The 25,673-nt window shown below is 41.1% G+C and overlaps 1 protein-coding gene across 1 annotated transcript in view; it reads right to left on the reverse strand.

The window, feature by feature from the left end:
* ITPR1 (inositol 1,4,5-trisphosphate receptor type 1) overlaps positions 1–25,171 on the reverse strand; it is a 393,216-nt gene extending 368,045 nt beyond the window's left edge. Inside the window, exons 1-2 of the mRNA XM_069084059.1 lie at positions 24,825–25,171; positions 23,866–23,934 (exon numbers count right to left, since the gene is read on the reverse strand). The gene's annotated coding sequence lies outside the window, so the exon portion shown is untranslated. The remainder of the gene's footprint in view (positions 1–23,865; positions 23,935–24,824) is intronic.
* Positions 25,172–25,673: the final 502 nt, after the last annotated feature.

Consider the following 25,673-nt stretch of genomic DNA (forward strand, 5'->3'; position numbering starts at 1 on the left):
AAGTAATGGACAGAAAAGACAATCCACCATAGATTTGTCCTTAATATCATGTGTTTTTATCCTATATAATCTTAACTGTATTTTTATGGGCTGAAGGTAAGCCAATTTGTTGAGGCAACATTATTAGTATATTTCCCCTTTCTGGTAACTTATTCAGAATAAAGTCACTTGACAGTCACTGCTTATCTTACTATGAATTTGGGTTTATTTTGGAAGATTTAGGGCTCATTCATCAATAGATAATCAGTATGCTTCTAGATTCAATTATTAGATAAAAATTTCTGAGGAAAATTCAAATTGTTTTTGCCTTTTTCAAAACCATATAAAAGGTCATCAAGAGTTGTTGAAGGTGAGGACAGAGCCCACAAAGCCACAGAACTGGAAGGGACCTTAAGGCCACCTAGTAAAACCAGGAGCCAAGCCAGATCCCCTATTTCAGCTTCTGCTGTAAAGTCTCCAATGGAGGGGACAAGGAAAATCCCGGGATGTTCTACTTCCAAGGCAAAAGCTCTAACGAACAGGAAATTATTCCTTACACTCAAGCACACTCAATGTGCCTCTTCTCAGCTTCCACTCATTGCTTTTAACTGTGCCTCTAGGAGCCCAAGAAGATCAAGGCTTTTCTCTGAGAACTCCTCCCAAAGCCACCTATCAGTGCAGATCCCAATTTAAAAACTAGCCACTGGACCCCTGTGTCTCTCCTTCCCCTCAGAGCAGCTCATGAAAATGCCTGTCTTCGGGGCAGCTAGGTGGTGCAGTGAATAGAACACTGGCCCCGAAGTCAGGAGGACCTGAGTTCAAATTCGACCTCAGATGCTTAACACAAAAATTAGCCATGTGACCTTGGGTGTCAACCCCAATAGCCCTACCTTCCCCCCCTCCAAAAGACAAAAAAAAAGCTACCTATAATTACTAAAAATAAGAAAAAGAAAAAAAAAATGCCTGTCCAGCCCCTAGGGAGAATGAGCAGGGGCAGAGAGTCAGGCTAGTTGCTTCCCCTCAAAGCTGTCACCACCACCATGTGAGCAGAACCAAAATCCTACTGTTCTCTACAAAAGGAGAAACTGACTAGAAAGATCTGTTTCTGACCAACCTGGATGTCAACACTCTGAGATGGGATCCAATACCACACTTCCCAAGCATACCTCAGAGCCCATGGTATTTGTTTTGTTTGTGGGTGAAAGGTTGTCATAAAAAAAAGCTTCCTAGTTACAAATTGCCACTATTATTCATTTAGGTGTAGGCAATAAATGTCACTTATTTCCTTTTTTATTTTTTTTATTTTTTCCTAAAACTAGAGAGACTGGTCCACCCACTACAGCTTATGATGGGTGGGTAGCCTGCTAGGAAATTTGCCAGGGGCCACAGTTTAAAAAAAAAAAAAAGACACCTACACAAGAGTTGTGGCTTTGGTTTTCTTTTTTTTTTTTTAATTCAACTTTTCCCAGGGGTCTCTAGCAACAATTACACTAACAAAGGATTAGTCTAAAGGCTTCCTGGTACTACTGGAAGCTTCCAATGGCTTCCCCATTAATTAAGCATTAGCAACCCAGAGAATGCCTTACTCCATCATTCCCCTGGAAGGAAACAAAGCTCTGTAAAGTCAACAAATAGGGAGGGCATCCAGGGCCAGGAGGGGTGGGGGGAGAAGGAAAGTCCATGAGTGATGGGCCTAACAGACTGGTCATCTGGAAAGTTTCCTGTTGTTAAGAGGGACTGGGAGAGCCTGCTTTTTCATCTGATCCAATACCATTTGTGCCTGTAGACAGTCTTCCGGCCAGTCTGACACTATGCTCCTATTTCAATCCACTCACAAGGACCCCCAAGAGGAAAACCAGATGTGCTCAACTGCTGAGGCAGCAGTTTCGAGAAACCTCACTGTCACTCTCTGGCCTTTAAAATCCACCTAGGATAGCTGGACAACCCAAGGGCTCCAGCAGGTTGTGAACAACAGGGCAAAGTCTTCTTTTCCTCTGAGATATTCACCTTTCCTAGAACATCGAAGAGGCTTGTGGGAGATTCCTGTGCTTCAGAATTTATACTCACTAAGATTAAAACCCAGCTGAAAGTCACAGCAAGTGAACTGAGGAATGAACCTGGCAATACTATTTCATAGACAATAGCTATCTTCCTCACCCAAGAGAAAGGCTAATTTAAAATTTAGGAAGACACAAAACACTCAAATAGATTTGTGATCTCATGGCTCTGGGGAGCTCCAATCAGTGATGCAGATGGTAACTCACCTTGTGTTTCTCATTCGTGTCTTCCCACTAGGGGTCCACTCAACATACATTAGTCTTCCCTTCTTTCACCCAACATTGTAATGGCACTAGTGAAGCCTTCTACTCCGGATGTCCACCTGTCATCCCTCCCTCCTGCAACCTGACCAGTCCATCTTCTCTTCCTGGTGTACAACAAATTCTCGAACGACATCCTTTACGCCTGTTCATCACAGAGGCCCTTGATGGTTTATGCTGCAGCCTGCTCAGAGCCGCCCCATGCCCTTCCACGGTGCCCCCAGTGACATTCATCTCTAGTTCATCAAAAGCAATAGCGTCCCAGGTCTCCCTTCCATACAGCAACACCATCGAAAAGATGGGTCTTTACTGTTGTGGGAAGCTGGGAGTCAGCAAAGGAGTTTTGTAATCTCTTCAAATCAATCCAGTCCACTCTCCTACTCCTTCAACTCTCGGCCCAGCTTACCACTGATCAGTACTCTCTACTCCAGATAAACATTCTGGCATAAAGCTCTGTAAGGTGTTCATTCAGATGAACGCTGAATCCAGACAACAAACACTCTACTCCATTCAGAGCTTTTCTATGAGGCTCTCCAACGTCTCGGGGCTAGACACAATGAATATAATGTCATCTGCAAATAGATGAACATCTGGAGGACCTCACCATCCTTCCTGATTTGAACCTCATGCCTGATCTCCTCTAGAACAGTGCTGAATCATTTTGGTGAGTATGTCTCTCCCTGTTTTATGCCACACCTGATGTTTAGGTCATTGAACAGATGATGTGACATCTTACAAAGAGTCTTGAATTATCCTGATGTACTGATGGGAGTCAATTTGTGGTAAAGGAACCTGTAAAGCAACTTTTGTTGTACCTGGTGGAATGCTCTTTCTGCAATCAACAACAGAGAGACAATGGCTTCTTTAAGTTTTCCACATCTTTCAGTCAACTCTGATACGGTAACTATATAGTCAACTGTTGAATATCATCGCAAAAGCCTGCTTGTTCCTTCTAAGATTCCCATCAATGACGCCCTCAATTTATACATATAAATGACCCTCATAATGATTTTGTAGAAATGAAATATAGGTAGAGAGATTGGCAGTCATTTTCTTGGTCACTTGTTATAAAGTCCAAAGTGATTCCCCCCCCCCCCCCCATGAGTTCAGTCTCTTCTCCTCCTTTAGTTATCTTGTAAATTGGTCCCTCAATGCCCTGACATTGTATTCTTCCAGTACTGACCTCCTTTAAATATGGTTGATCCAGGTCAGATGTTTTTCCCATTTTTGTTTTTTCTAGTGCTTTTTCTTCTTCTAACTGAGGTGGTGTGGTCCAATAGTGGTGAAAAATGATTTGCTGTAATGGTGTTTGCAATTCTTTTCCTTTTTTTCCTCCCATTTATAGGCTTCTTTCCATTGTCATCTGTGAATGTCCTTGGGATAGCTTGGATATCTTGCCAACCCTTCTTTGGACTGCTTTTACCCTCCACTCATCTTGCTTTAAGAGATAACACTTCGCATAGACTGCCTTCCTGCTTTTCCCCCCAAACATTTGTATTCTAACATGGCACTGCCTTTGGCAGCTATCTTTCTCCATTCAGTGAGTAAATCAAATGTTTGTGGATGGAGGAGCTTTTTGGATTTCTTTGATCTTCCTGTTGTAGCAATTAATTTACATTAGTTTAACTGTTGGATTAAATTATTATAGTCAATATAGTTTCTTTTATCCTTGCCATATATGATTTATAATAATTTAACAAATTCAGGGTTGAATCTTACTAATTACATAACAATGCAACTTTTCCATCTTTTTATTATAAATCCTCATCTTAGCTCTGAGGGGTCTGCAGTCTGACATGGCACAGATAGCTGACACAGGGATATACATATTGATAAGTCTTTTCTTGTTTATGAAAATGTGATTACTTTCATTTTTTTAAGATGTTATTTGAAGCTGGCCAGGTCTGGCCCCTCCTAATTCTTTTTGTACAACAAAGCATTCACAATATAGAGGCTGAGACTTCTAATCATGATGATGTGTTAAGACTGAGTAGTAAAATGGCAGATGGACCAGTGTTTGATCTTTCTGCTTTTATCCCCTGTACCATATTTTCTCACATTTTTCTCCCCATGCCCCCCTCTTACCACCTCTGTACTGAAGTCATCACATGGCAGAGTAAACTTTCTTGGCCATGGCAGCACATACCACAAAATTTAGTGAGAGCGAATTGAAAATCAGAAAAGTTTTCTGACATGAAGTTAAAGTTAAACTTTCTAGCAGCCAGATCACATAACTGGCCTGTGCTGAGCTTATGATCCACTCAAACATCTAGTTGTTTCTTCATGTAAACTGTCAAACTGTTAACTTAGATACACGCACTGTACCTACTGATGGACAAAAGAGTCTACTCTTGAGATACCTGGTAAGAATCTAAATGTTTCCAGTCAATTGGCAGGACGCCTGGCCCGGGACCCAAGCTACACAAGATGCCTGGGACCAGCAGGGAAGGCAGTACCCACTGGCAGCCATCTGCCACTTCCATCATTCCCCAGTTATAAACTCAGCCCTAACCTTACCCTGGCCCTAGCCTCCTCTACCCTCCCTTTGCACGGTGTCATCTAATTTCCCATCTCTCTTAGATCTCTTCCCCTCATATTTCTTGCCTCTTCTGATACTCACTGAAAGTTAGTTTTTTCCTGACAATGCCTTAGATCCTGGCACTCACTGCAAAGCTGTATGCTTCTTATTTTGTAACCTCTGACAAAAAGGGCCAGGAGGAAGAGTTGGCATATTTCTTTCTCGATGCTGCCATAAAATTTTATAGTCCTTTGCCAGGCTTCTCTTTGTCCTTAACACATTCTTCCTTCTATCCTACTTGTGGAAGCCAAATACCTCCCCCTAGATCCCTTGAATGTTAGACAATAAGTTAACTGAGGGCAAGTACTGCACTGTTTTTCATCTCTGTATCTCTATCCCCAACAGTTAGAATAGTACCTTGAATACAAGAGGTCATCAATAAATGTTTATTAAGTTGACCCACATTACTGGATATGGGAGATGGCAAAATGCAATGGAATCCTACTTACATACTCCAAAGTGTTTTTAAGTAAAACAGTGGTAGGAATGAATTTATTCCTCACCACCATCACTGGAAAGTTCATTAGTTACAGGCTTGTCAGCATGGCTAAAGAATGTGAACAAAAATGTTCATTTTTTAAAATTAAAAACTGCCATCAACACAACTAGTTTACTTTGGGTGGATTTCAAATTAAGAATCTGTATTTAAATACTCAAAAGTGTTCAAAAACTTTTACACTTAACTTAGAGGCCTCTACTCCATTTCCTGTCTCCTTCATTCATGCTGCCATTGCTAGAATAGCTGGATAGGATAAATAAAGGAAAACATTTTTTTAAAGTTCTCAGTAACAATGGTCTAAAGAATGAGAAAACGATAGTATTACAGCAAGAGATCATATTTAAGGCCTTGTCACCCAAGTACAATGCTCGAGATGGGTGAACTCAAATATAGCACTCATGGTATTACAGAATTTCAGGGCTGGCAGTTGACTTCAGAGGCCATTTAGTAATTCGTATCTGGAAAATAATCTCCATTAAACACATGAAACAAATGGTCACTGAGCCTTGAAAGAAGATTTTTGGTGAAAAGGAATTCCTTTGTTGTTCAGTTGTTTCAGTCATGTCCAACTCTTCATGACCCCATTTGAGGTTTTCTTGGCAGAGATACTGGAGTTGTTTGCCATTTCCTTCTCCAGTTCATTTTACAGATAAGGAAACTGAGGCAGTTAAGTGTCTGAGGCTGGATTTGAACTCATAAAGATGAGTCTTCTTGGCTGCAGGCTTGGCACTCTATCAACTACAGCACCTAACTGCCCCATTTCATCCCCAAAGCAGCTCACACTACTTCTAAACAGTTTTGTTGGGAAGTTTTTCCTTATATCAGGCCTATATTTGCCCCTTTACAACTTCTACATTCTGTTCTTTCACCTCCCATTGCAAGCTACTATATCTTACCTAAATGTTTATTTGAGTTCCATATTATTTGAAAATGTTAACACAAACTATGTGGCAAATTGTTCTACTTATCTCATGTGGCACTCTATCCCTTATTCCATGTCTTTCTTACTCTCTTTTCACCTCATCTCACAGTATGCTTCTTTTCCTTCAAGATGTAACTTAAGCACCACCTACCACACAAAGCCTTTTCCAAATCCTCCCAAATGTGCCCAACCTCCCTAACTACATTGTACTTAACTACCTTAGATTTAGTCTGAATATGCTAATATATGTACATTTTGTCTCCCTTGGCAAAATGCAAGCTCCCCAAGTCAGGATTATTTCATTCTTTGTCTTTGTATCAAAGCATTTGACACATTGTTGGCATTTCATAAATACTTATTGACTGGTAACAGTGAGATTGGCTAAACCTGTAAATTCTGGGTTTGAGAGTGAGAGGGGAAAGCCAGAAGCAGGAAAAAAACTGATGATTTTTCTTTGGACTGGGAACTGAGCAAATTTTCTATAGTTTTGGTAATGGATAAGATAATTCCATAACATACCCACTAGACTGCCTTAGAATCTGGAAAAATGAAGAATGAATAAATAAGGAGACAGTAATAGTTCACTTGGCTGTCCATAAGGGTACCTGAGTGGCATCAAACTCAAATAATTGACATCAAACTTCAAAAGAAACAGATCCATGCTGGCCACATACTGACTTAGAAAAAAAACGAATTAACATTCTATCATATTATGTATATATTTTTTTTATTTTCCAACAACATTTTAATCTGGTTCTGGCCTACTTGGGTGTTTTGCTGGCTGCTTGAAGCCCATGTTTGACATCTCTGCCCTATGTCATATACTTACATCCCAAAAGGTGCTCAGTTATAATTGCCCAGTGCTTTGACCTGCCACTATCTTTCTGGATCCTGAGTATGAATGAATCCAGGGCAATGCATAACCCTTAAAGGTTTGTATCACCTACTAAGCTGATAAATATGCCAATTAAGCCTTTACCCGAGTCATTATGAAAACTATTAAACAACAGAGAGCCAAGCACAGTTATCTGAAGCACTCTACTAGAGGAGATATGAAAAGTTGACATCCAAGGAATTAATGACTGATTCCAGTCATTCAGCCAAATCCACCTCTCCGTATAATTTTCAAGCCAACCTCTATCTTTTCCATAAAAATAAGATGAGATGTTTATCAAACGCTTTGCTAAAATCTAGTATTTAAATATGGCGTTCTCTTTGAGCATCATTTAATAACCTTGTCAAAAAAGGAAGCCTTTCCTTAATGAACCCAGGTTGGCTCTGTGATCACCACTTTCTTATCTAGAGGCTAACTATTATTTACTGACTTTTTTAAGAATCTAAGTGAAGTTCACTGACTTGCAGTTTGCAGAGTCTACTTATTCCCATCTTTTTGAAAATCCAGATACATGCTCTTCTTCAGTCTTTTAGTAGCCCTCTCCTTCTCCACAATCTTTAAATTAAATTTAAATTATGACTAACAAACAGCAACACTGTGTGATGATAAACTATGACTGACTTAGCTCTGCTCAGCAATACAATGATCCAAGACAATTCCAAAAGACTCATGATGGAAAATGCTATCAACATCCAGAGAAAGAGCTGATGGACTCTAAATGTAGATTGAAGTATACTATTTTCACTTTATTTTTTGTGGTTTTTTCTTTTTCTTCTGTTTTTTTCTTTCACAACATGACTAATATGGAAATATGTTTTACATAATTGCACATCTATAACCTATATCAAATGGTTTACCACATTGGGAATGGGAGAGAAGAGAAGAAGGGAGAAAATTTAGACCTCAAAACTTTATTATGAAAAAAGAGTATTAAAAATTGTCTTCACATGTAATTGGAAAAAAATAAAATACTATTTGGAAAAAAATATTACTATTGACAATGAATTCAAGCAACTACATCCTCCAGTTCTTTCAGTCCTCAAAAATGCAGGTCATCTAGGCCAAATACCTTGAATGCATCTAGGGCTGCTAGATGATCTCTTACTAAATGAAATAAAATATGTAAAGCACTTGGCGAACCTTAAAGCCCTACACAAATGCTAGCCAACAGTATTACCATCTCCCTCACTATCTTAAGTAGCAACTCGATTTTAGCCAATATTGTTCTATGCTATTCAGTCCAAAGACATTCTCCTTGGTAGAGAAAACAAGTAAAATAAGAAACAAACAGGTCTGTCTTGTCTCCTGTGTCAGCCATCATGGTCCCATGGTCTCATGGCCTTAAAAGCAGCCATCCCATCCCTTCTTTGATCCTCTCCTTTCCCTCTATAGAGCTGAAAACAATTTTTTTCTGTTATCCTTCACTTTCCTCCCCAATCGCTCATTCCAAGCTTTAGTACTCTCCACAGTCTTGGGACAACACGAAATTTACAGGCACTTTTGTTCCTCCTCAGGTACTTGCCCTTTTTTCTATCATCCCCAACTTATCTTTGTAAAATCTAAGTCTGATGAGTCCTCTGTCAGGCAACACCAGTTTCTTCATACAACTCTCATTTTCCTTCTTATGGAAATTGTTTCCTTTTGGTTCTTCAAAATTTAATTCTTAGGCATTTCCTCTTTCTCTCTTGGGTTGACTCCAGGCAAAAGAACTTTAGTTCATAGGATCCTACCTTCCTAGTATTATGAAGGTGGTTCCTCTAAAACAGAGGGTCCCAAACTTATTTTGCCTACCGCCCCCTTTAAAAAAAAACTACCCAGTGCCCCCCTGGAAATCTACTTTCTTTAACAGTTTTATTTTAATTTACATCGTTTCAAAAAATATATAGTTTTTCTTAATGATATAGCTTAAATTTAATAATTTATTGTAACTTAGTAGGGTTTTTTCCCTGCATTGAAATTTTGATGTCATGCTGTATTATGTGACTACATAGAATCATACTGTAAACAAGTCATTATATGTACCTGCTGATGCACACTGGACTTCCCAAGAACTTGAGACACACTGACCTGCCAACACTTGCTTGTTAAGACCTGTCAGTATACTTGACCACTTATAGGTTATAAGTATGTTTGCATTTTGTGTGTTTATCTGGAAAATGATGTAATTACTACAACTTTAACTCTGTCACACAAGAGATGAAACAGTTTTTCAAAAATTTCTTATCTTCTTTCTTTATGCTTCCACTGCCCCCTTATTTTTATTCAATGCCCCCCAATTGCACCTGAGGCTACAACCTCCCCATATCACTCCAGTGCCCCCCAGGAGGCAGTATTGCCCATTTTGGGAAACTACATAGCTTTTGCAGAAACATTCAGAGAAATGACAATGACCTTCTGAATTTCTTCTATTTCATAGTGTTAAACTGGGTTGAAGATTACAATCACAAGAAACAAAGAGTTCATTTCACTGTATAGAACACAAGCATTTTTGCAAAAAATAAAAAGCTTTCATGATGGCAGAGAATCCACTTATTGTAATTTTCCCCATCTTTATTTCCCAGACACATACTGCACTCATTGCATTAGATTAGTTTTTCTAAGATCTCCTCATCCACCTACACAAAATTCAGATTTAAGAAGTTAGCAACCCCTGAAACTAAGGCTAAATTAGAACACTTAAAAATTAACCCCAGGGTTACCCCAGGATTGCAATAAGGCCTTGGAGGCTGATTTCAGTCAACTGAAGAACCATTTCTAGAAGCTCCAACTACTGTCCCAGACAGTGTGCTACAGACAGGGCCTGAACTAGTGATGTCAAGTATGTAGGGGATTCCCAGGTGAGGAAACCCCCTCTGCCAAGAGGGATCAGTCCTCTTCTACAACTTAGAGTCTTAGAGAGGTGCCTTGGGTAAGAAGAGGTTAAATGACTTGCCCTAATTAACAAAGTCAGTGTGGGTCAGAGCCTGGACTTGAAACCAGGTCCTGCCTGGCTTCAAGGTCAGCTCCCTAGCCACTAAACCTCAGTGCTTCTAGGGGAAACAGACAGAAAAAGATAGCAGTCCCTGACCTAGAGAATGAGGACACAAATAAGTACAAACACAAATAAGTACAAAATATAAGCAAGGTAAATACAAAGGTTCAACTAGAACAAGGGGTTCTTAACCTAGGGTCTGAGAAGTAGGGTTTTTTTTTCATATTTTGAAATATATACCAGAAAATATACTGAAATACAATATTCCAGGATAACTGATTTCCTTTAAAACCCTATGTATTTTATTGAATGCATTTAAACACCAAAGCCTTTGGTGAAGAACTCCTTGACCTAATGCAACCCCCTCAATGTACAGAAAATGAAACTAAAACCCAAAGAGATTGAGTTACCCAAAGTCCCACAGGAGTATGAAGCAGCCCCAGGATTGGGACCCCCATCATTTCACTTTAAAGCTTACATTCCCCTCCACAAAATTCTTCTGCTCCCTCCCAAGAGGATACAGTGTGACTATACTTTGATACCTATCAAGTGACCTTGAATCTCCAATCTCCTAAATTTTTACAAACGCACACAGAAAAACAAACTACACTTGTTTATTTAAACATGGAACCACCTGGCTGCTCAAGCCTGACAGTCTGATTTCCAGTAACCAGGCCACTATAAATACCTTAAAATTAGGCAAAGCTGTCGAGGCCTAAAGATCCCCTATGCAACCTACTACCCATTTCCTAACCACCCCACTCCAATGGGTCTGACTGTTCAATTCACTCACAGTAGGCAATTTTCTGAACATCACTCAAGAGAGTGGAGAAAGTGGAGAAAGAACTCCCTTTCCCAAAGGCATTTTCTTGTTATGCTCAAGGAGTAAAGTAAGGTCAAGTCTCTGAGCTCTGCTTTTGTAACTTCTTTGACAAAGATTCCATCACCAGGACTAGTCCATTAATAACAGGCATGAAATTTGAAGTCCAACCGAAATTTGTGGTGGAACAAAAATGAATGTGCCACCAAAAAAAAAATGGTAAGGAGAAGATCTGCACCCAACACTCCAAACTCAAGGGGAGATGCTGCCAGCATTAAAGGAAAGAGTTTCTTTTTATGTTGATGCTTTCAGAAACTCACAGGAACTTTGGGAGAATCATATAATTGTTATGTCCTGCCACCAAAGCGAGTTGGGGGTGCAGGAACAAAAGATGACGTGCTTCAGGCAAATCTTGCTCCTCATAAAGTCAGAAGGTATCCAGAAAATGAGGTTAGAGAACGTAACCCTCTAAGATCCCTATCAATTCTTAATCTACGAGCCTATGGCCCTGTAGGGAGCCTTAGGCCAAGGTCACTCTCTGTATCTCAGATTTCTGTCTTACCATAGGACTTCAATGACTCTAGAGAAGTGAGACTTCCAACTCTGCAAAGCTGTGCCTCACTTAAATTCAATTCCCATGCTAGTCAAGACATCACCTCCTTGAGAAGAAAGATAACAAACAACAGCAATGAGCCTATGCTCCTATGATGGAAAGGAGCACTGTGCAATTAAATTTAATTTAGCAAATATTTATCAAGCACCTACAATGTACAAGGCACTGAGAAGAGAAACATAAAATGAGCCCGTGTCAGCCCTCAAGAAGCTCACAATCCGCATCATTATTTCTGATATGTCACACTTTAAGGGGCATTTCATTTCTAGATTTAAGAGGTTTCACATTGTTTGACCTTCTTTCAGACAGAAACTGAGGGGCAGCTAGGTGGCTAGAGTCAGGAGGACCTGAGTTCAAATCTGATCTCAGACACTTAAAACAAAAAAAAACTAACCTTGTGACCTTGGGCAAGTCACTTAACCCCAGTTGCCCTATCTTCCCCCTCCAAAAAACAACAAAAAAAAATTAATTTTAAAAAAAGACAGAAACTGAAAAGTATCTTGAAGTATAAATTCCAATACAGAGAGGTCTAAACACACACAAAGATGTATCCACACACACTCACATGCCCTAACTTTGGTGCACTAGATTCCCAAACCAACAGAGGAGCAGCTGCATCTAAACTGTCTGCCCACACTTCCAAACACTCATCACCTATTACAGGAGAACATGAGCACCTTGGAGGCATGCACTAGGTCTTTTTTTGCCTTGGTATTCCCAGCTCCTGGGACAGTCCCAGGAATTTTTTTTTCTGGTCCACATCTATGATTCCAATAGTAGAAAGGATGAGAAAACTACTCTAACAATGTCAGTAAGCAACTTGTTCAAGCCCTAGTCTTGAAACAGTCACAGACATTTACTGTGAGACAGGGCTTAAACCCAACCTGCTTTCTAACACTGACGCTGGCTTTCTAGGCACTGCCCTGCCAGACCTTTCCCACTGTAAGTGCCTGGCACACAGTAGGGATAAATAAATGCTTACTGGAATAAATTTCATCTAGACATTAGATTTCTGTCCATTCTTCACAGCTGTATAAAGAAGAGGCTCTCAGTGTCTGTTTTGTTTGGTGGGGGGGATGAGTCCAAGACTCACCTGTCAAGCAGGACTGCCTACAGGCCCCTTCTCCAAATAATGTTTGTAGATACACAAAATAAAATTATATAGGATTACAAAGGGAACCAATTATACTGAAATATAGCTATTAAATAAGTAAATCAGTTCATGGAATGCAAGAAAAGTCCCTGGTATAAAGGATAGCCCAAAATTGTCATTATAACATTAAAGAAAAAAAGGAAACCCTGCCTATCTTCTGGGAATGGTCTGTGAGGCTCTGGATCCATTTTCTGGATAAAGAATAGCTCCAGGGAGAGGCTGAGTGGTGCAGCAAGTAGAGCACCAGCCCCAGGGTCAGGAGGACCGGAGTTCAGTTCTGGCCTCAGACACTTAACACCCACACCCACACACACACACACACACACACAAAAACTAGCCATGTAACCTTGGGCAAGTTACTTGACCCTAAATGCCCTCCAAAAAGGCAAAAAAAAAAAAAAAAGAATAGCTCCAGGAGGGGGGTCAGAGTCCCTGCCACATTTGCCAACATCTCAATCTCTTCCCAAAGAATGAGGGCTCACACAGTCTGAATTAACATTTATATGAAGATTTGAGATTCATTCACCTGAACCTCTCAGTACAAGCTAATACTCTAATAAGTTTTCTTCCTCTATCATTTCTAAAAGAGAAAATAAAAAGTGAAAATGAAAAAAAGAAGAGACACAAAAAGAAATTAAGAAAATCACAGATCTAAAATTGAAAGGGCTCTCAAAAGGCAACACCCCCATTTTACAGATGAGAAAAATGAGGCCCACTAAGGTCCAGTGACCTACCTGAGGTCACAAAGATTAAGTAGGTAAGCTTCAGAGGTAGAATCTGAATCCATGTCCTATGAGTTTCAAAGCAGAGCCTTGAACTATATAATATATTCAGCAGACCCAGATTCCAGGTCTGGTCCTGCCACTAACTCATTGTCTAACCTCAAGCAAGTCATTTTCACTTCTCTGGGCCCCAGAAGAGGAACTCTATAACCAGACGGCTGGATTCAGGCCCAGTGTAGTTCTGGGAATCTGGGAATCCCCTATATCCACTGTAGCAAAGTCAAATTCCAATCTAGTTCCCAGTTAGAAAGACACAACCAACTGCTCAGTGCTAAACCAGCCAGCCTGTAACTCCATTTCCTCTTGGCTTTTATTTTCCAACATTCAGTGAGTGACACAGGTTTGCCAAGTTCAGCTAGGCCTGTTGCTCTGCAAATGTAATTTTAAGGGGAAGACAAAATCCAGGAGCCACCCTCCAAATCAGGCATCAAGCGAGAGGTCTAAGGAACAACTGGGAGACCAGGAAGCCACAAGGCAGCCAACCTCTTAGAAATCCAGGAAACCTGACTCAAGAAACATTCATGAAGTCCCCATTCTACATTAGGCCTATACTACAAGCTGGTATACAAAAACCAAAGGGAAATAGACCTTACCCTCAGATAGCTTACATGCTATGGAGAGCATATAACATGTGCCCAGATGAGGACCTACGAGGTAACCTGAGGAAGATGAGAACCCCAATGGAGGGGATCGGGGAAGGCGTGATGGCAGAAGTGAGTCTCGAAGGACATCGGATTTATAAAATAATATACCGTGATAATCACAATGCCTACAGAAACCGGGGCTTAAGAGCCTTAAATATGAAGGTAAATGGGACAATAGAACATCTAGTTAATGGTTAGAGATAAGAGTATAGTAAGGTGAACCACAATATTTAAGGGGGAAAAGCAGAAGTAAGAAAGAAAATGAACGGGGCAGTCAGGTAGCACAGTGAGTAAGAACACCGGCCTCAGAGTCGGGATAACCTAGGATCAAATCTGGGCTCAGATACTTAGCACCACACCCAGAAATAACTGGCCGTGTAACCTTGACCAAGTTAAGAAAGAAAAAAGAAAGAAATTAAGGAAGGAAGGAAGGAAGGAAGGAAGGAAGGAAGGAAGGAAGGAAGGAAGGAAGGAAGGAAGGAAGGAAGGAAGGAAGGAAGGAAGAAAGAAAGAAAGAAAGAAAGAAAGAAAGAAAGAAAGAAAGAAAGAAAGAAAGAAAGAAAGAAAGAAAGAAGAGAGAGAAAGAAAGAGAGAGAAAGAGAGAGAGAAAGAGAGAGAAAGAGAGAGAGAAAGAAAGAAAGAAAGAAAAGAAAGAAGAGAGAGAAAGAAAGAGGCTGTAACATGGAACAAATGGGAGGGTATGTCAAGTGATTTAGAAACCTTAAAAGCCTATATAAATGTCAGTTGTTACTATTGGTACCATCATCATCATCATTGTCGTTTTGTTATCATTATTATTTTATCATGCTACAAAGGATTACCAAAAAAGTCCCACTCCAGAGGATAGAGGGGCATTATTCTAATCTCTTACCCCCAAATGCATAGGCTAATCTAACAATAAATGAGATAGTGAACACACCTCCATATTCTTTTTTAAATTATCTTTATTCAACCAGCTGACTCTCATTTCACTCCAGCTCTGGATGTCCCTGGATAACATTTTGGAACTTCCTTTAAGCAAAGATAATTGAAGATAAAATCTTGAGTTGTGAAACAGTCATTAGCAACAAGGCATTTTCAAGTCCCTACCCCCTTTCACTACTGCTAGTTGCTAATCTGATCTTCAGTCATCAGATCGTCTTCAGAGATTCAGATTGTGTCTACCACAAGAAATTTTATTCAATTATGAATTATGAATAGTAATTCTCTCAAAGCAAAAAAAAAATCCTGCTTTCGTTTTCAAACTGGTCCCAAAGTAAATCATCAAAAGTTGAAGTTTTAGCTTTCTGCAGTCTTCCTAGATGACCCAAGAGAGTCAAAAGTAGAATGGTTTTAAAACCACATAACTACAGAGTGATATTCTCTAATTCTTTTATATAGTAATTATACAGCCTTCAAAAGTCTCTCTCACTTGTACAATGCAATTTTGTATGGGATGGTAGAAAGAATGCTGGAATCAGTGTCAGAGGATCTTGTTTCAGATTCACTAGCTAACCATGGTCATGGCCCTCAATATGTCTGGGTCTCAGTTTCCCCATCCAAAAAAGTATGGGGTTGGGTTAGCTAACCTTCAAGGTGCCCTTCAGTTCTAAATCTATTATCTTATAATTGTCACAATGTGTCCACTAGAAAATAATAAAAACAAATGCTGTACAGATGACTCAAGATACACAGGTATACATTTGTATATAATAGGAAAATATTTGTGTTCCTTTCCTGACTCCAAACTCTGACTGCCAGGGCAACATCATCTAAACTTCACTGGATTTGGTTCACCACTGCTGAGTTAAAGAAGTGACCTTTGAGATCACTGGCTCCATCACTCTCGTTTCAAAGATTTGGAAAGTGTGATCCAGAGAGGTAAAAGGCCCTCCCCAAAGTCACACTGCTTCTAGCAGCAACAGAACCAAAGCAAGAATCAAGGTCTCCTGATTCCCAGTCCAGGATTCTTTTGGAGCCAGGACAAAGTAAGACCCACACTGTAGCATAACTATGAAAAATAACAAGAAAAGAGAAAAAAGGCAACCAAGACAAGGTAGACACTACTAAAGCGGGAAAAAAACCATTAAGCTTGGATAAGGTTGGCTTTTTTCAAAATCTATATAATTTCATCGTGAAACAGTCTAATAAAATACACACTCCTTGAGGGTGGGGTCTTTTGGCTTTGTTTGCTTAGCACTATCACACAACGTCTGGCACACAGTCGAGGCTTTAGTAGATGTTTACTGACTGATTGGAAACATGTTCCATTCACTAGCAGTGTTCTCCCAGAGATGTCTGGAAGCACCAAGAAATTAAGTCAGTGTCTCTCTGTGGTCACAGGCAGGTTCTCCTGATTCTCTCTACTACACCATAGGACAAGGCCTTTGCAAATACCAGCTAATTAAGCTGTGTATGTGACAAGCAGCAGATATTTTTATACTCATTCAACAGAAGAGGAAATGAATGCACACAGATGTTACCTGTTTTGCCCACCCAGAGAGAAGAATCTATACTCAGCCCTCAAGAGTTCCCTTCTCCCACTTCAGTAAAACAGGGCTATTACCAATAGTAAGGTTCTGGTTTGTGATTTACATGTCACTCTCGAGGCTCTTTCTTTGTTAATAGTAACACCCAAACAACATTCTCAAATTGTAAAGTCCTCTGCCCAACCACGTATGTCACACACTTTCTAGCCACTGTCTAGTTAGAAGCCTATGGCTTCTAAAGGTAATTTTTATGACGTGTTAAGTCCACAATGTGCAAAAACGTGTGTGCAAATACATATGTGTACATATATATGCACTAGAATGAACATATGTCCAGAAAGTTCTGCCTAGGAAGATTCTTGTGGTAATTTTTCAACCATGAGAAAATAAAGGAGGTGAAACCACTGAAATTAGGCCCTGCCTTTTTACAATCTAGCAGGTGGGACTGAATTTACCTCTTCCCCAAACTGATTCTTCTCTTCCTGACAGAAACCCTGGGCAGATGTGTGAGCCACAAGGGAGAGGTAAAGATAATCTGCAGGTAGCAAGAGGACCAGACTCTAAACTTACCAAGGGCAAGGCCTACTTTGGTTCCTGTTTCTGTCTGTGACATGTGTGGAGCAGGTGTTTCCTACCTGCCCAGCTGAAGAATACAGATCTAGTAATTACCACCAGAAGGATGGGAAGGTCCCCTGTCTGGGATCGCCAACTATCTGGAACAAAGTGAAACATCCAGAGGGAGGCAAACGAATGACTCCAAGTAGGAACAAAGGTGTCACCAAGTCCGAGACCAGGGGCTTTATTCACAACAGCCCTCCTCTGCTCTGCAGCTTATTTCTTAATCATCTCTTAGGGTCTTTCTCTGCCTTCAACGTATGGCTCAGGAGCTACCTCATTCCTAAGGCCTGTTCTGGTCTGGGTTGTTAATGCTCCTTTTCTCCTGAAATTGGATATATTTGTATAGGTTTGGGAAACATGAGGGACAGAGTCAAAAAGTACTGGATTTGGAGTTAGAGGAACTGACTATCCCTTTCCCTATCACTGTCTCTATGATCTTGGACAGGTGTCCCTTCACTTTCCTCACCTAAAAATGAAAACATTGGACTAGTTTGCCTTTAAGATGACTTCTGGCTCCAAATCAATCATTCTATCATAAAATTTCTATTAGAGAAGTAGTGTGGCATAATGGATAGAACAGTAGTTTTGAAGTTAGGAAGGCCTGGGTTCAGATCACAACTTTGATGCTCACTGGATGTAAGATCCAGGGGCCCGATGACCTACTTGAACTCTCTGATCCTCAGCTTCCTCATCTGTAAAAGGGGGATAGGGAATAATCATGCCTGCAGATTATTCTGCAGACAAGGGAGGTGTGAGGCTCAAGAGAGATTTCATCTGTGTATATGTATGTGTGAATAGGGGGAGAGAAAGGAGAAAGGGGAAGAGAGAAAGACAGGGAAAGTGAGAGTGAGAGAGAGCACTAGCTCTTTGCAAACTTTAAATTACAATGTAAAGTTCGTTGGCATTTATTAGTATCTTGTTACGTTTTTTTTTTTGTTGGCCCCTAGCAGGTGCTGGACCTATCTGCCTACTGCTTGTACCACCAGTGGAATGTAAGCTCCTTGGGGTCTAGTCTTCTTTCCTCTGTGTCTTGGTATCCTCAGCACCTGCAACAGTATAGCCATCATACATGGAAGATGTCTGCTGAGTCTAAACGAACACCCTCATTTCCCAGCCTCTGACAAATCAGAAGCATGGATAAGGTTAACAGCGGCGCAGGTACACAAATAGGTACAAGAAGTGACAGCCTAATAATAAGGAAACATATAAATAAAAACTTAGAAATGGGGGTCACTAACTATGTGGCTCCAACTGGAATCAGACTTTATGAAATCCAGCTCTCTCTGAAAATAAAAAAAAAACCTCATACACTTGAAATGGCCACACAGTTCAGTGACATTTTGAGTCATAATGAGGTGTGCAAGAGCTTGGAAACTGTCAAATAAAAAATCCAATAGCTCAATTCTACAAGTCGGAAAGAAAGTCTTCAGCTTAAACACTGTTTCTCCTTGTGGCTGATCCTTTAATCAAACTGATGTAAGCCCAGTGCATGGACTGTAGGAATTATATGTTGGCTTCCCTTGGGGAGGGCAAATAGTTTGCATGGTAGCTTGGCTCTGGCACTCAATCTGGGGGTTCCTTCCTAAATTCTTTTTGGGCCATTGACTCCTATGGCAGTATAGGGAAAACTAAGGGAAAAACAAGACAGAATGTCAGAGTAGACAAAGGTTCAGGCTTGGATTCAGGTAAATCTGGATCTCCAAATCCTGACACATTATTTGTGTGGCCATTGACAAGACACTTAGCTTGAGAACCTCCACACAATTCTCCATCTTCCACTATGAATACTGTGGAAACACAGTCAGGATAACCCAGGATCTGGCAGCTTCTACACTGAGGGATTGAAGGGCTTGGAATATGATATTCCGGAGGTCAAAGGAGTTGGGATTAAAACCAAGAATCACCTACCTAGCAAAACTGAGTATCATGTTTCAGGGGAAAACATGGTCATTCAGTGGAATAGAGGACTTTCAAGAATTCTTGATGAAAAAAACAGAATTGAATAGAAAATTTGACACAGATACACGAAGCAAGAGAAGAATGAGAAAAATAGGGAAAAGAAATCATAAGGAACTTATCAAAGTTGAACTATTTACATTCCTACATGGAAAAATGATAATTGTAACTGATGAAACTTTTCTCAGTATGAGAATAATTGAAGGAAATAGAAATGTATGTGTGTATACATATATACATATATATACACATACATATATATGTCTATATAGGAGGGTATATGGGCATATGAATACATATGTGAATGTGTATATATATATATATGTGTACAGGTACACATAGACAGAGGGCACAGGACCAGTTTAATGGGAAGGGATGATAGTTAAAAGGTGAAATTAAGAGGTGAGAGAAGAATAATGAGAGGAGATGGGGAAAAACAGATTGGGGTAAACTATCTTATATAGAAGAGGTAAGGGAAAATGGTTACAATGGAGGGGAAGAACAGGAAGGCAAAAGGGAATGGGTCAACCTTATTCTCATTGAATTTGGCTTAGGGAGGGAATGACACACACACTAAATACGGTATCTCACCCTACAAGAGAGTAGGGGGGAAGGGGATGAGAGGGGGAATGATGGAAGGGAGGGCAGGCTCGGGGAGAGGGAAGTTGGAAGCACCCACTTTTGAAAAGGGACAGTATCAAAGTAGAGAATAGAACAAGTGGGAGGTGGGATAGGAGGGAGAGAAATATAGTCAGTCTTTTAAAATATATCTACTATGGAAATGTTTTGCATAGCTATACCTGTACAAACTATACTGAACTGCTTATCTTCCCAGTAAGGGTGGGTGACAAGGGAGGAAGGGAATGAATATCTGGAATTCAAAGTTTTAAAATCAAATGTTTAAAATATATATTATATATATACATATATATATATATATATTATTGTCAATATTATTTTACACGTAAATGGGAAATAAGATATACAGGCACTGGGGCATAGAGATCCACCATGCCCTACTGGAAAGTCAGAGGGTGTATGGGAGAAGATATGGGAGAGAGCAGATTGGAGGAGGGGATATCCTGTGGGACTGCTATTTTGGGGCAGTGGGTAGGGGAAAAACGGGGAGAAAATCTGTAACTCAAAATCTTGCAGAAATGAACGATGTAAACTAGAAGTTAATAAAGCATTTGATAAAATAAATAAATAAAAGTATCCTAAAGCTACAGAAGAGGTGCCCACCTGAATCACTGGAGGGAGCTGGCACACAGCGAGCTCCATACACTAATGAAATCATAGCTTGGAACCAAAAAAAGTGCAAATAGTACTGTGTTAAGTGCTGAGGATACAAACTCAGAAAAACCTCAAATAGTTCCTGCCTCAAGGATCATATATTCTACTGCTGCTAAAGACTGAAGGCTGCCATGGGTAAGCCTGCATTCAATTCCATTCCTTAGTTCTCAAAAGCCAACCTCTAAGACACTGTCCACTTCCTAAAAGCAACAACGATGCTTATATCAATGCGCTAATATTAGTCAAGACAAGCTACTCTGATCCTGAGCTCTGCTCTTTAGGACAACACGTCAGCAACACTGAATACAAGAAGATAATTAATATCACACAACTGGCAAAGCTTCCCCTAACAGAGATGGCCTCCGAATGCAGTGAGTGTGGGTGTATGTATTTGTTTGTTTTTAACAAAATCAAACCAACAGCAAATAAGGCAACACATTTGCCTTGTGCAGACTCTGCTTAAACCAGGTCTATCCCAGAGCAGTTTGACCTAGAAAAAGAACTCTAAGCCAAATTTAAATGTTATTTTTCTGCTGTCCGTGCTCTGGTTTCTTCATAAGCAGCCCATTTTTTTTAAAAATCACAAACAGATTTCCCATGGAGCCTAAAAGCCATCTGATAATACTTTCTCAACAATTCTCTGAAAGTGGTTAATTTGTTTACTGACTTATTTCTTTAGCTTTGTTCTCCCCCCTTAATTAAGGCAATAGTTCCCAAATCTATCCTCCAGATTTTCAACTTTTTTATTCTACTAATTCATCTACTTATTCTACTACATTATGCCTCTGTTTAGGTTCTCAAAGAACAAAGTGGGCTACTTTCTTTAAAACAGAATACCAATATGTATGATATCTTGTCACTTTGAAAACATTGTATAAGATCTAACACAAAGGTCAACAGAATTCGTCTCGGTGCTCCAGGATGATAGGCTTATATCAGAGTTTTGTAAAAAGGGCTTTTAAAGAAAACTCACTAGGGATAGACATACCATTTGGAACATGTAGAACCTTCCATGGCTGATAAAGGAAAGAAAACCTTGAGAGGCTTTTCTGCTCCACACTGGATTAGCCAAAAGGCAGACTGTACTTGATGGGGGCAAAAATTTACAATGGGCAACAAAGTAAGCTCGAAGGTTATGTGGAAAGGCACCAATATTCACATCTGCAGCTTAAGCTCTGAATTCATTTTATCAAATTTTTCCTCTTTCTTTCATTTACACTGTACTAAATAAGTCCCTTGAGGATTAAAGCCATACCTTATTATTTTGGGATATTCCCTAAGGTCTGAAGCAATGCCTTGCACATTACAGGGGGTCCATAAATCAGTGATAGACTGTTTCAGTTGGAAGAATCCTGGGAGATCATCTAGGCCAGATCCTTTATTTCAAAGATAATTGAGCCTCCAAAAGAAACAGTGATTTGTTCAAGGTCCTGTGGTGAGTTAGAACTGGGATTCACAGTAAAATGAACAAATAAATTATGATGTGTTCTAGTCTCATGTAAAGCATTCTGAAAACTTTAAAGCACTATAGGATGCTAGCTATTATGATGATCACTTGCTTTTGCCTGCAAACACTTAGCAGAAAATGGTATCTCACTTCAAAAGTGATTCAAAGAACTAAACTGAAAACAATTATTATATTCTCAGACTTTTAAATCCATAATTTCATAATAAAGGAATCATAACTACTTCCTAATAAGACCAATGCTTTCTTCTCAAGTCAAGCATCTCTTCTTGAATAAGGCTGCAACTTGGGCAGACCAAGCGAGCCCTAGTGATCCAAACTCTAGGTTACAAACTTTGAAATTATCCAAGGTTTTGTGATAATAATGTTACACTCAAATCAGTATAGGATCATAAGATCACACAGGCTTAGAAGAAGGAGCTTCATGGGTCATCAGTGAAGCCCTTACCCCCTGTTTACAGATGAGGATACTGAGGTCCAGAAATTGAGGTCCATGTGATTTACCTACATAGGCAACAAGGAGCAGAACCAGGATCTCAACCTGGGTCCTTGTGACTCCCTATCCAGTATTCTTTTTCACAGCCCCAAACAACTTACTTTGATTTCAGAAAACAAGATACCATCCCAAAAAATTCTAGTACCCAAAGAAACCAAAGATATATGGCTCTTATAAACAGTTCTACCAATGAGGATATGGAGGATATGATATAGAAAATTTGTTGGCATGTTCTCTCTCTATCTCTGACCCACAAGCAGGCATCTGAGAAGCATTGTGGCCAGAAAGGGAGGGTCAATCTGTGGTTGTGAAGCTGCTCTGCTCAGTACAGAACTAACTGGTCAGGAAGGGGATGGAATTCCCAGTTTTAACCTCATTAGCACCACATGAATTAATGGGCCTAGTCTCTCCACAAATACAGATGAATAGAGTACAAATGCTTCCCACTCCTTTAGCACTCCTGAGAATTTTATCAACAGGAAACAAAAGCGCTACACCTCTTTAATGAAGTGTCTGATTTTTTTTTCCTTTTCAAATTAGAAAAGCCCAAAGACTGTAGCCCAGGGAACAGCTAAATATTTAGACTGTTACATGAGTTACCAAGACCTATCCACCCCCTGTGGCCTTGTTTTTTGACCATTTAAGAAGAAAACTTCAGATGGGCAAGCTTACAGTTGTGTGGATGTATGTACACAGTCCGATCCTCCCTCCACTAACGCATCTCAAACCAATCTGGAAAAGCTGGCGGGCCTGTGTTTATAGCAGAAATGCTGGCCCCAACTCATGTCCCACAGAAGGCACTCCAACAGCATTAACTTATTGAATCCTTTGACATGTGCTTGGCTTCAGGCCAAGTGCTGAGTGCTGATATTTTCGCCTTCATGTCCAGATTTGACTTAGCTTTTCAATATAAATAAATAAACCAGATCAGCTGTGATTATTTCATTTACCCAAAGACAGTCTTCTCTTCCCATCCAATCCTAAACTGACAAGCACATATTCACTTGGTGGAAAGTTATTTTTGAGGCAGTTAATTTTGCTTACATGCTTGGCAGATAAAACACAGTATATCTTTGAAAATTTAAATCACATGCACACTACCTAACAAGTCAGATTTTCTCTTTTCTTCCCCCGTTCAATTCCATTCTACCTTCTTACACATCTGTGATTTGTCTACTACAATTCTGACTCTGGGTACTAGAGTAGTGACTGATTCCCTAAGGCAACTCAAATATCCCATGCCATGTGTGCTCTACAGAACTGTCAGTGAGGTGGGACAATCAATACTACAGCCTGAGCTTTATGGTCCTTTTTGCTTCCTCCATCCCGGTTCTGACAGCTTTTAAGGGCCAGGGGGGCAGTTAGAAAGCAATGCTCATTACTGATTGCACTCACCTGTCACAGGCTAAGTCAACAGCAAACCCAAACTGGGGTGGTACAGTTCCTGCTCCGCTGGGTCAGCGCCTGAGTTTAAAAAAAAAAAAAAGGAAGAAAAAAATGACTCATTACAAGGGCTATAGAATGTCAGTTCTCGTGGTGTCTGTTCAAGACACCAAGAACAGCTTATCTAATAAGCGTTAGATCCCTTCGCTCAGGTAACCTCCTACAAACTTGATTAGTCCGTCCCTCTATGATTCGGCTTCAGCCTAGATCTAAAACCTGAGGGTGATTTCTCTATTCCTGGCACGCACTCCATAAAAAGGCGACGGATAACACTGTATGTCTCACATCTCTGCAATATTCAAATAGTTCTGGGGGGAAAGTGTGAGCAGATCCCCAAGCACTTGTTTGCTGGAGGAGAAGGGGATGGCATCCTTTGCGATTCTGGGCATCCTCAACCCGCTCCGCAAACACAAACAGGATACGTTCCCAAACCTCATCTGTTCGGCACCCTTTTTACCTTTCCCAACCCCAACCCCTCACCCCCACCCCGGGCACCACGAAGACCTGGGCTCTAACACTTGCATGCATTACCAAAGCGTGCCGTCGGAGTATTTTTTCTCCAAGATCGTTTCCTCGAGGAGACACACTCATTGCCTTTCCCCACTCCCTTTACCCCGTCCACCCCTCCACCCCCGGACCTATTTCCTGCTACTGCTCCCTAGCTCCTAACTTAGGGCTGGGGGAGGGAACCCGCTATTTGCAAGCCAGTTGCTCTGGCTAGCGGAGGGGGGACCTATATGCAAAAGTGCAGAAACAGATAATTGACAAGCACACTCCAGCAGAGTGCGAGCAGCCCCGAACGCTGCGGAGCCCCGAGCGCCTGGGGAGGGCGGAGCAGAAAAGTTCTGCTCCGTCTCTCCCTCGGTCACTTCCCCGCACGCTTGCCGCTCTCCCCCGGCCCCAGACCGTACCTTGTCGCTCCCAGGAGCCGTGCCTGCTTGGCTTTGGGAGCCGGGCTGGGAGAGCGTTAGCAGCTACTTTGTAATTCCATGTCCCCGAAGCTGGAGCTCATTCCGTTAGGATGGACGCGGACTCGCACCCCTCCTGCGTCTCGTCTCGTCCCGTCGGATGCCTCGCCTCGCCTCGCCTTTCTCTCTCTCCCTCCACCTCTCTCTCCTCCTCCTGCTGCTGCTTCTCCTCCTCCCCCTCCTTCTTCTTCTTCTCCTCCGCCACCTCCACCACCTCCTCCTCCTCCTCCCACCCCTGTGAGTTTCAGGAAACGGTTCAGCAGAACATCCACATGGTTACTGCACTTGGGCTCCGCTTCGCCGCGGCTTATATACCCCTCGTGGCTCCCTGGGCAATGTAGTCCAAGTCAAGGGTCTCGCAGGCGCCTCCGGCGGTGAAATGAGACTACAATTCCCAGAATGCCCTGGGCTTCCCGGGCTGAGGTTCCAAATTGTCTCCCTGGCTTTGGGGCAGCTGGGGAGCGGGGAGTGCTGGGGGAGCGAGAACAGTGGGAGCTTTCTAGGTTGTCTGGGTCGGAGGGGGTGTCGTTTTGTGTCGTCGTCGAGGAACAGGACAGTTTCCCGGGACTGGCTGGCTGGGCTGGGAGCCTTCAGGTCCGATGCGGCGTGCCTCCAATCCCCTGGGGCACCCTCATCCCAGACCCTCCAAGAATGCCCTGATTTGCAGCCTCTGGGCCCAGATTAAACTTATGATTTTGGGAAGTTTTTGCTTCGTTTCATTTTAACGGGCTGTCGGCTCCAGTTTGAGCCAATGCGCCTTGGCCAAGAATTTCAAAAATTCCCACAACGCAC

This window comes from Petaurus breviceps, unplaced genomic scaffold (genome assembly GCF_028583685.1).
Source record: "Petaurus breviceps papuanus isolate PSGF00001 unplaced genomic scaffold, PetGlider_PUasm1.0 174, whole genome shotgun sequence".
Lineage (NCBI taxonomy): Eukaryota > Metazoa > Chordata > Mammalia > Diprotodontia > Petauridae > Petaurus > Petaurus breviceps.